This window comes from Empidonax traillii, unplaced genomic scaffold (genome assembly GCF_003031625.1).
Source record: "Empidonax traillii isolate 1590-97213 ecotype Southwest subspecies unplaced genomic scaffold, ASM303162v1 scaffold294:size1087701, whole genome shotgun sequence".
NCBI lineage: Eukaryota > Metazoa > Chordata > Aves > Passeriformes > Tyrannidae > Empidonax > Empidonax traillii.
In genome coordinates, this window is record NW_020955487.1 from 691,111 (window position 1) to 701,027 (window position 9,917).

The following is a 9,917-nucleotide window of genomic DNA, read 5'->3' on the forward strand; positions in this document are numbered from 1 at the left end:
GCAAGATAGACATCTGCATTTGGTCACATAAATCCCACCCGTAGAGCTACTCCACTAATGTGACGAACCCAGATGAATGGCTTCAATTAATAACAACAATAATAATATAGAACTCTATAGTCTAAATATAAAAAATAACTTCAGTTAGCTTTTTTTTTTCAGATGTGGGACAGATCTTTCCTTGGTGTTGATCACGTTATTTTTGATTCAGTGGGGCTCGTGGTGAGTAGTTGTTTGCAATGGTCAAGAGCAGTGGTGGTACCTCCTTTAGGCAAACTAAACTAATATACTCTTCCTGCTGATAGAAACAGAAGAATTTTCCAAGGTGAGGGATTGGTTTTGTTGTTTTGAATGAGATTGGAAAGCAATACCTCTGTTGAAGATATCCCTTGTAAAAACACAATGGATGCAGGAACTACTTGCGACCCCCAAACTTACTCTTTATTAGTGTTTCTCGCTCAGCTCAAGCTGAAGCAAACAAATGAAACTAATTACTCTTGAAGTTGGGTATTGCCTTCTAGAGCTTTATGAGCCTATTTTTCTGAAATTAGAAATTGCCTAACAGTGTGGAATGTTTCCAGCAAAACTGCTTCCTACAGCTACAATTTTTACAGTCACACAAGTGCTTTGTGGGTTACCTTTGGGTAGGCAGCAGTGACATCCAGTGGCCAGCGACCTGATCACAGGTCTCCCAGAGCCTGTCTCACCTGGGAAATCTCACCCTTGGATAATATTGTATGAGCCCACTGAGGGCTTATTCACTTATTCTACTTAGTGGTTTTGGTTGGTTGGTTGGTTCAGGTTTTCTTTGCCTAAGAGAATCCAAAGTCCTCAGGTAGATCTTCTCCAGAACTCCAACAAGGACTATGGAAATCTACTGATAAAACAAAACAAAAAAAATTTTTAGCTTGTTGGCTTTAATGTAAAATATTTTAAAATGGTTGTCAATAGACATGGGTGTCCAAATAGGTATTGAAGGACAAGGTGTAGATATCAATGTTGGAAAAGTTTGACCTTCTTTGGATTCTCTACAGAGTACAAAAGTCCAATGGGAAATGGAGCATAGCAGTAGAGAACCTGCATATATTGCTTTAATATTAACTTATTTACTTTCAAGGCAGTGGATCTGATCCCACTTGAGTCAGTTCATGGCAGACTAAGAATGAAGGCTGGGGTTTTTCTCTTTTATTCCCAAAAAGTAAGCATTTTCAGGATTAGATCCATAGTTATGCACCTCTAAATGCAGGAAAAACAGTTGAACTGGTGGTGAATGTTCAGATGACTTGCACCTCCTCAGTGCTTATATAGTCTCTGAGCCTTTCTAAAACAGGGACACATGGTCCACCTTAACTTTAAGTAGTTACTCCTTTCAGTTATGTCAGCTACTTAAATTTATTTGCAGACAGTCAATTCATATTGATCATAACTCGACCTTACAATGACCTTGAGCAAAGGTACTCTGTGACTGCTATGGATATTGTGATCAATACTGGAGAGCAATTGACTACACCTAGTTACTGATAAATGGAGTTTTTTTTTTTAAAAAAAAAAACTAAAAAAAATGGTACACTATTTTCAGAAACAAAGATAACTGCTCATTTAGTCGGCTGTTTGCGAAGGTTTAATATTGATACATGAAGTTATAATGACATCCTTGGGCATTCTCAAATGGTAGAAAACAATAGGGTGCAGAGTCACTGTGGCACATTAAGGAGAAAGAATCATTAGTTCCCAACTTCAAATAAGAAATTTCATGATATTTATGACAACAACACTGAGAACAAATACACTTACTTAGCAGTGCTCATTGGAGAAGGCATGTATCAAACTGTGCCTCTTTTCTTTATGTGTGAGCCAGGTCTAGTGAAATAAAACACTGCATTACTGTGCACAGAACAAAGCCTTTAGTACCACTTATTCTACTTTAGTACCACTCTCCTTAGCACATTTGTGTCTGAATTAAATTGCACATCCCCAGGTATAACCAACTGTAATCATGAGGAAGAGATCACTGTGGTCTCAGCACATCTGCTACACATTGATACCCCTCCCCACACTGCCTGAAGTTGAAAGGGAAGATGCAAGGGATGTTTTCCCCTGATATTCCTCTCACTTAACTCAGAGCCCCACTGAGCAATGGAGCTGAGTATGAGCAGCTGAGACATAAGATGGAAGTCCACTGGCAAAATGGTAGCAAGCTGCATGGGAGGGTGGCTTTATCTCCAAATCTGCTGGTTTCTGTACAGGGGAAACCACTCCAGCATGTGCCTGGGGGTGAGGTTTGATGCCCAGAGGGTGCTCCAGGGACTTGGGAACAGCAGAGCTCACAGAGGTGTACAAGTGAAGCTCATCCCTACCAGCACCTCTGAGCTCACTTTCTGTCAATGCTGTCTGCAACACAACCTGGGTCTGGCATTTTACATGTTTTGGGTTTGGTTTTTTTTTTGAGGAGCAGATTTCTACATGTGTGAAATTCTTTACAAAAGAAATTAATTAAATGGCGGGATGGTTCAAGCTACGCAAATCAGAAACAGGAGGGGAAACGTTTTGCAGGCACAGACCTCCCATAGATCTCCCTGCGCTCTTCAGTGTTTCCCCCAGGCACTCTAAGTTTCTCTGCTCATTCCCAAAGTTAATCTCTTGATCATATTTCTTCAGTCCCATACAGTGTTTTTTTTTTTTTTCCCCACACACTTCCCTGTTTTTTGTAGAAATGGTGCCCTTCTCCAGGCTCCCTCTATGTCTTACTCTTCAGTCAAGTTATTTATTAATAAAGCAGTGTTTTCAGTGTGTTGGTACATCAATACAGTACAGAGTGGTTCAGTTAGCCAGCATTCTGGGAAATCCTTTGCTGTATTGAAGAACTGTAAATCTCCATTATTGCTTTCCATAGCACAAATAAGGAATCGCCTCTCACCTTCGCAACATCCTCTCAGTTAATTTTTAAGGGTGAATGCATTGCATAGTGCCTAGCAATGAGGATCTGGCTGTGCCCAGCCTGGATTACCAGGCATTTATTGGGCTTTGGGTTGGTTTTTTTTCGATGTAGCTTCAGCTGCTACCTGGAAACTCAGCAACAGCAGAGGGAAGCCAGGGCGAGCGCAGCAGGAAGCAATATTGAAATGTTCGGATGAAAATAATCATCAAGACTTTGGGATTTTTTCCAAAATGAACCTAAACTGGAGGCTTTGCCGATTAGTCCATGACTGATTGAAGAGGTATGTCACCTGCTACTACATGGCAGCACGTCCCGCCGCACCACAATTGCCTGCCTGGAGTCATTATGGTGTATTACATCCTTTTGTTATCAAACTGTGTCATGTTGCATCACAGTCAGGAGCAGCCGGATGGAGACGTGGCTGACACGGTGCCTGTAGCAAATGCAACGAGACACGGCATCCAAAGCACATACCTGCTTTTAGTCAAGACTCAATTTGCTCAGAGCGTGTTTTGACGTATCTACAAAGAGTTTGGAGTCGCAGGTAATCCCTTCTGTGTTTTGCTCTCGCTCAAGACACGAGTCTTCTTGTAGGACTAGGAAGAAATGGAAGCTTTAAATTCCCTTGTCTTGTTGCAGTGTCATCAAATAGGTATGAAAACTTTCTTAGCCTCGCTAGTGCAATAAATGCATGAGATCTGGGACCTTTAGGCACTCTGGGAGCGTTGTTTTAAACCATAATCCCAAAAATTTGAAGAAATAAAAAAGTCTGCTAGTTACTTCTGTAAATATGAAGAAACTCTTGTAAAAGTACTGAGACTGGGCTTCCAAACTATGAGGGGTATTAAGATAGTGATATAACAAAAACAACAACAAAAAAAATATCTCATATTAATTAATCTTGAATGAAAACAAATTTTTTAATATGAATGCATATGATATTCACAGTGTACCAAATGAATTCTTTATGATCAGAGCCACTACAATCGATACTAAATTAATTCATAATAAGACATTTAAAATACAGTGTTACCACAAAAAAACCCCACCAATAAAATGCCACCATCAAAACTGCAGCCTAAATAAAAAATTGCCCAGGAAGATGGTTTTAGCTATGATGGTCAATAGTAATTCTTTATTTATTCTTTTGTTTTACCTCTTTCTCTCTCTTGTTGGAATGTTCAAACAAACCTTCTTGAAGGGTAGGAGAATGGTGTGAGAGGTGCATGGTGTGGGTCAGTGGTGACTCCAGAGTTAGGGGGCAGCACAAAGGGGTGGCTGATGGATGGGGATGAAGAGACACCAGGGTGATATTATCAAGGAGAATGACAGAAAATATGAAGAGAAGAAGAGCAAAATCAGAGAGAAAGATGGGCAAGAAATATAAAGGGAGTAGAGGCTTCCTCTAGTAGTGGTTGGTGGGTGATAGTAAAATGCTCTATAGGACACAGTAATTCCATCACTTTTTTCTGTTGGTAGTGAGCTTTTGGGGGTTTAAAAAAAAAAAATCTTTTTTTCCTTCCTATGAACTAATACTTTAGTTACCTAATCTCCTGAAAATCTTATGTACCTAAAAAGTTGGAAGATAAAAGTGCAAGGTAACCTAGTAGAGACAGCAACCCAGGTTCCCCTGTACTTTGGCAGCATGTCAATATTTGTTTTGCTATGGGTGTACTTGCAAGGTGAGGAAAAAATACTTTCAAAGAATGGTCTGTACTAGGAAATCCTCTCTAGTAGGTGCATTTCCTACCTGGAACTGTCATGCAACCTGTAAAGTAAAGGGAATTACCTGTGGTGTACTGATATAGCTGACAGCTAAATCTGCCCTAATCTGCCTTAATTATACTCTTCAGTTCAGGGTCTTTCTGGTGATTTGAGGGCGGGAGGTTCAGCAGGGAATAAAAGTCAACTGCTTTCCCTTCTAGTTAGAATAGGGGAGAATTAGCTGGATGACATTAGGAGAGTTTCTAAATATCTTTCCTGCCAATATTTGATTAGGGACTTTAATTTCATTAGACAAACTGATTTTTTCATTAGCCAAACTGATTTTTTCATGCATTGCTCTCTCCTTTTAATGTGTAAATTACATGGGATTTGACTCTCATTACTACATTGATATGGGTGATGCCTTCAAATGGACACTGGCGCCAGCACTGTGTTCACGGATGGGTCTACTGAGAAGAGCTGCTGTGTGCTTTGCTTTGGGAAGTAATTTCTGTAAATACCCAGTTCAGCACCCTCTCGCACACTCTTTCTTAGGAGAGTAAATTCTAGCAAATGACCTGGGTCTCCTGGTTATGATTTGAAGTAGGATCGCATCATGTGAAGCATAGTTTGGGTAAAATTGTGGGGTGGAGCTGATGGAGGACACAGTTCAACAAACACGTGCCTGCTTTGAACCTGAGCAGTTCAGTTGCAATGGTTTCAGGGCAACCTCTGCATTTCCAAATCAAGATAGCAGGTTATGGCAATCTTTTCATAATATTCATTTTGACCATTTACATCTCATGTCATGTCTGTGTCAGTTTCATAGGAATATTTTCACAATTTTATATTACTTTTACTGAACAAATGAAGTATCTAAGCAATAACATGGGAAGGTATTTCAAAGTGTGTTTTTCTGGGGTCGTTTGGGGTAAAATGAAGCTGAAAAAGAGAAGCAAGATGAAGTTTCCAAGTACTTCTGTAATTATGAATGAGCTGGTTCAGCTCCAGTCCTGAAGTCTGGAGCAGATCATGGTGCATCGTGTTCCTTGCTGCCTGGTGCTGTATATGCCCAATAAAGCATTGGGGGACGTAACTGTGCTGATATTAAGCACAGGAGATAAAAGTAAAATCAAAACACTTTGGTTCCAAAGGCACAGCATTTGAGGCTGAGATTGCATTAAAACTCATACATGAAGTTGAATCAATACTTGTTTTACTGGCTCCTCAGAAAATACAGGTGCTGAAGGAAGGGAGCCCAGTTGTTATTGCCGGATAAAACTCTCTGCTTGGAGTGGAAAAAGTGGAATTTAAAGCGGTGTTTGCAGTTGTTGCATAGCTTTTAAAAAAGGAAAACAGGAGCTTTTATTATCGAGGCTGTTATGGGAACACCCATCATTTTTACAGGCTTGTGCTTTGGTAAATAAACATGTTGACAGGATTTCTATAATTGTTTTGAAAGTATTTTTATTAAAAAGGGCTTATTTTGTGCAATACCGAGTAGATCTGTTCTGAACTGAAGTGGAATGAACCCTGATATTTCAGATTTTCTTTTTTATTTCAAACTATTTCTGTCTTGGGCAAGGCTGCAGTGATCATCTCAGCAGAGGACTGGGTGATGCTGCATATCAGAAGAGCCAAGGAAAGACAAAGTGTCTTGCTTGTTGAAGTGATCTGCAATTTGGCATTAATGGGGTTGCAATATTGCATGGTTTAGCCAGATCGTAACGTTCTGTTTGTCAGAATTGTTAAAAGTTGAATTCTGGATTCAGTTCCTTGATGCCTGCAAAAAACCCTAATCCGTGTATGGAAATACTTCAGCTTAAAGTTTCCAAATTTTTGTGAGTTCTCAGGAAAGAAAAGTCCATTTTGGACTATAAGAAATTAGCAAAATTTCTCTATGAAAAGGTTTTTTTCTGCAAAGTGTCCTTTACATTTTTGCAGAGTCTCTACATCAGACAAAGTATTTTCCCCCATATTATATAGTAGGTATGGGTTTATTTACACTAAATATAACATCATTATATAATAAGTTTTCTTGGAGTGCTTGGTACTGTACAAACCACAAAAATTTTTGCTCCAGTGACCTTGTAATATAAAACTGAGGGAGCAATCACATTGCATTATGTGCCAGTGTGGTGAAATTAGTTTTGCACTGCCTAGGCAAAAGGATCTCCCTTGTCATCCAAATTACAGGACTGGGGCCCATATGTATGCACTCTGCCTGTTTGTTTATGCCATACAAATGGTAATACCAGGAAATATTTTTAAGAGTTGATGTCCTCTTTTCCCGGTGCATTTGTGGGTTTTGTTGGTTTTGGTGTTTTTGTTTTTGTTTTGTTTTGTTTTTTAATTTCTCTCCTGGGTAAAATGTAACCGTTCAGCAGAGTTGAAATGAGTTTTGTTAATCTTCCAACATAAATATGAAACACTTTCAGTTGTTTTGCTGTCATTAGTTGTCCAGCTAAGAAACAGAGAGCAGTTTAGACAGGTCTCATAACATAGCAAGTGTTTGTTGGGGTAAGTACACAGGAATAAACATGGATGTTTGACCAGCTATTAAGGATGAACTTCAAACTTGCAGAATTTGGTCTTCACTGGCTTTTCTTTAAATGCAGACTTATTTCTGATTTATGTATTTCAAACCTCGTGCAGCTAAAGGAGGGAGATTTTCTAGAAGTGGGAGGGGGTGGTGGTGAACCTTTTAAAAATTACAGTGATTCTCTTAATTGGAAGGTGTAAGCAAGAATCAATTTTCTTTACTAGAGAAGTTGGTTGAGTTCCAGGTTCCTTTAGAGCAGGGTGAACTCTTAGAGAGTTAACCCAGGAAATGTGAGATATACAAAATTAGAGTTCTTCTTTTAGCTGGAGACTGGGAGGGCTGGGTGGAGGATTTCACAGGTTTTGCCTCCAACAGATCAACAGAAGGACCTCAAAAGATTTGTATTTTCTAAGCAAATACTTTTCAATAGATAACAGAATCCTAGAATGGTTTGGGTTGGAGGGAACCTTAAAAACAATCTCATTCCAATCCCACTGCCATGGGCAGGAACACATTCCAATATCCCAGGTTGCTCCAAACCTCATCCAATCTGGCCTTGAACACTTCCAGGGATCCAGGGGTAGCCACAACTTCTCTGGGCAACCTGTGCCAGGGCCTCCCAACCCTCACAGCCAAGAATTTTATCCAGATACCTAATCTAAATTTCCCCTCTTTCAGATAGCACCCATTTTCCCTTGCCCTAGCTGGGCACTTATTTAATACAACACCCAGTGGAGCAGAAAGCTGTTCCAAAGACTCAGTGGGCTGGGATGACCATGGAGACACCCCTAAACACAGCTTTCCAGCTTGCCTGCTGTCTGAGAGATGGATTTTGTGCTTGATGGAAGTGTGGACAGGCCCCACTTTCCGTCCCCAGGGAAGGCGTTGGGTTTCCCTGAGCCCAGAGGATTAAGCCCTACAGGCCTATTCCTCCTATTTGAAGCATATGATATGGATATCGATGTTTTTTGGTGGGGCCAGGGCTCTCTAAAACACGTATCATGCCAGGCTCCATGGAGTCTACGCTCCGTGGAGATGTATAGGCAGGGATGGAGGGCAGCCAAGAACCGGCTGCTGCTCTGGAGGGCGAGTGCTGTGCTATGTAATGGCTTAGATTGGTTTCAGGGCCTTCCTTTAGCTAATATTTGTTACTTTTCCATGGAATATAGAAGTAGGTTTGCGTTTCAGACTAGCTTGGGCTTCTTTTAACCTCAGATCATCTGGGTTTCATAGGTACCGGTCATACCATAAGCTTAAAATGTTCCTTTTTTTTTTTTTTTTTTTTTTTTTTTTTTTTTTTTTTTTTTTTTTTTTTTTTTTTTTTTTTTTTTTTTTTTTTTTTTCTCACGTGTTCCCTTTCAGAGTCAAGGCAGATTTTTATTTTTAAACATTTGGAGTTTGTTTTCATAAAGTTCCTCCAATCAAGACAGTATCCAAGCCATCCTGGTTTGTCGTCGTACATCCAGTATTACTACATTAGCTCTTAATAAAGAACTCATGCAAAAACCAGATTCCCTTCACACTAACTACAGAAACATGTTACGGGAATAGAGCTGTGTGGAAAACGATATTACTTGCAGAAGATTTGTTGTCACATAACAACCTCCTCATCTGCTGATTACTATCTTACGTTTATTGTGCATCTCCCTTTGTGTAGCGACTGTGATACCTTCAAAAGTGTTTAAAAAGCTCTGCCGTAAACCAAAATAATACCACTTAAAAAAATAAATCCTGAAATGCCTCTGCTAACATCGAGCTAAATCCAAACTAAAAGTAAATTTATACATATGCTGTATATTAAGCTTAACCAGGGTAACGCCCCTTTCCTTTGGTTTTTGGAAAAGAGTCCCACATTGTCACATGTAAAGGGACATTTCAGCACTGATTTTCATTTTCATGAGATTAAAAGTGAAACATGTAACCACAAAGCTGGTTTATGTCATCCCCTGTTGGAGCCAGCAGTAATGCCAAAAATTAGATATTTGATAGGTTTGTGAGAGAAACAGATGCAGGAGGGATGCCATTCCCACAATTTTGAACTCCTTCTTATCTTTAAGCTAGAAAGAACATTCCAGATGAAGAAAATCTATCTTACTGGCTTTAGAAAATAGAAGAAGAAAGTTGCCAAAAAAAAAAAAAAAAAAAAAAAAAAAAAAAAAAAAAAAAAAAAAAAAAAAAAAAAAAAAAAAAAAAAAAAAAAAAAAAAAAAAAAAAGGAAAAAAAAAAAGACTAATATGAAAAGTTAATTTAAAACCAATGTCAGTCTTGGGGAATTGTAAACCATAGTTGAGGGAGAGAATGTGTGTGTACATTCATATATGTGTGCACATTTACAAAATAAATAGGCTGAGATGGGGCTTTTCCCTTCCTTTTTGATCTGTTTTATTCAGCCTGCAGTCTCACTTTGGTGTTTTTTAATACTTTTGGGGTGCAGAGGGATGGAGGATGGTAAAAATGAAAGGAAGAATCTCCCCCAGACGTATACCAAATAAACTCAGTGAAAGCATCCAAAAAGTATTCTTTCAGCTTTTTGTTTTGGAAGCAGTTTGTATGTCCCTGTTCTTTTTATTTCATTCTGCCAGCTGTCTGCTAAACAAATCTAGCCAGGTGGGGCTTACAACCCATGACTAAAAAACCTACTAGTGCAGCTGTCCAGCTTGCCTGGAGGAAGAATTCTAACAAATGGCAGGAATGAAAAGATTGGTTTTGTTTTCAAGAAAGTAGCTATGGTAC

General features: G+C 39.2%; 1 long non-coding RNA gene across 1 annotated transcript; it reads right to left on the bottom strand.

Annotated features, from left to right (window-relative positions):
• Positions 1–660: 660 nt before the first annotated feature.
• On the bottom strand, positions 661–3,259 carry LOC114060856. Its single transcript, XR_003571984.1, has 3 exons — positions 2,918–3,259; positions 1,795–1,860; positions 661–877 (listed from the first exon to the last, which is right to left on the bottom strand). It is a non-coding gene; the product is annotated as an uncharacterized LOC114060856 (long non-coding RNA).
• Between the last annotated feature and the right edge of the window lie 6,658 nt (positions 3,260–9,917).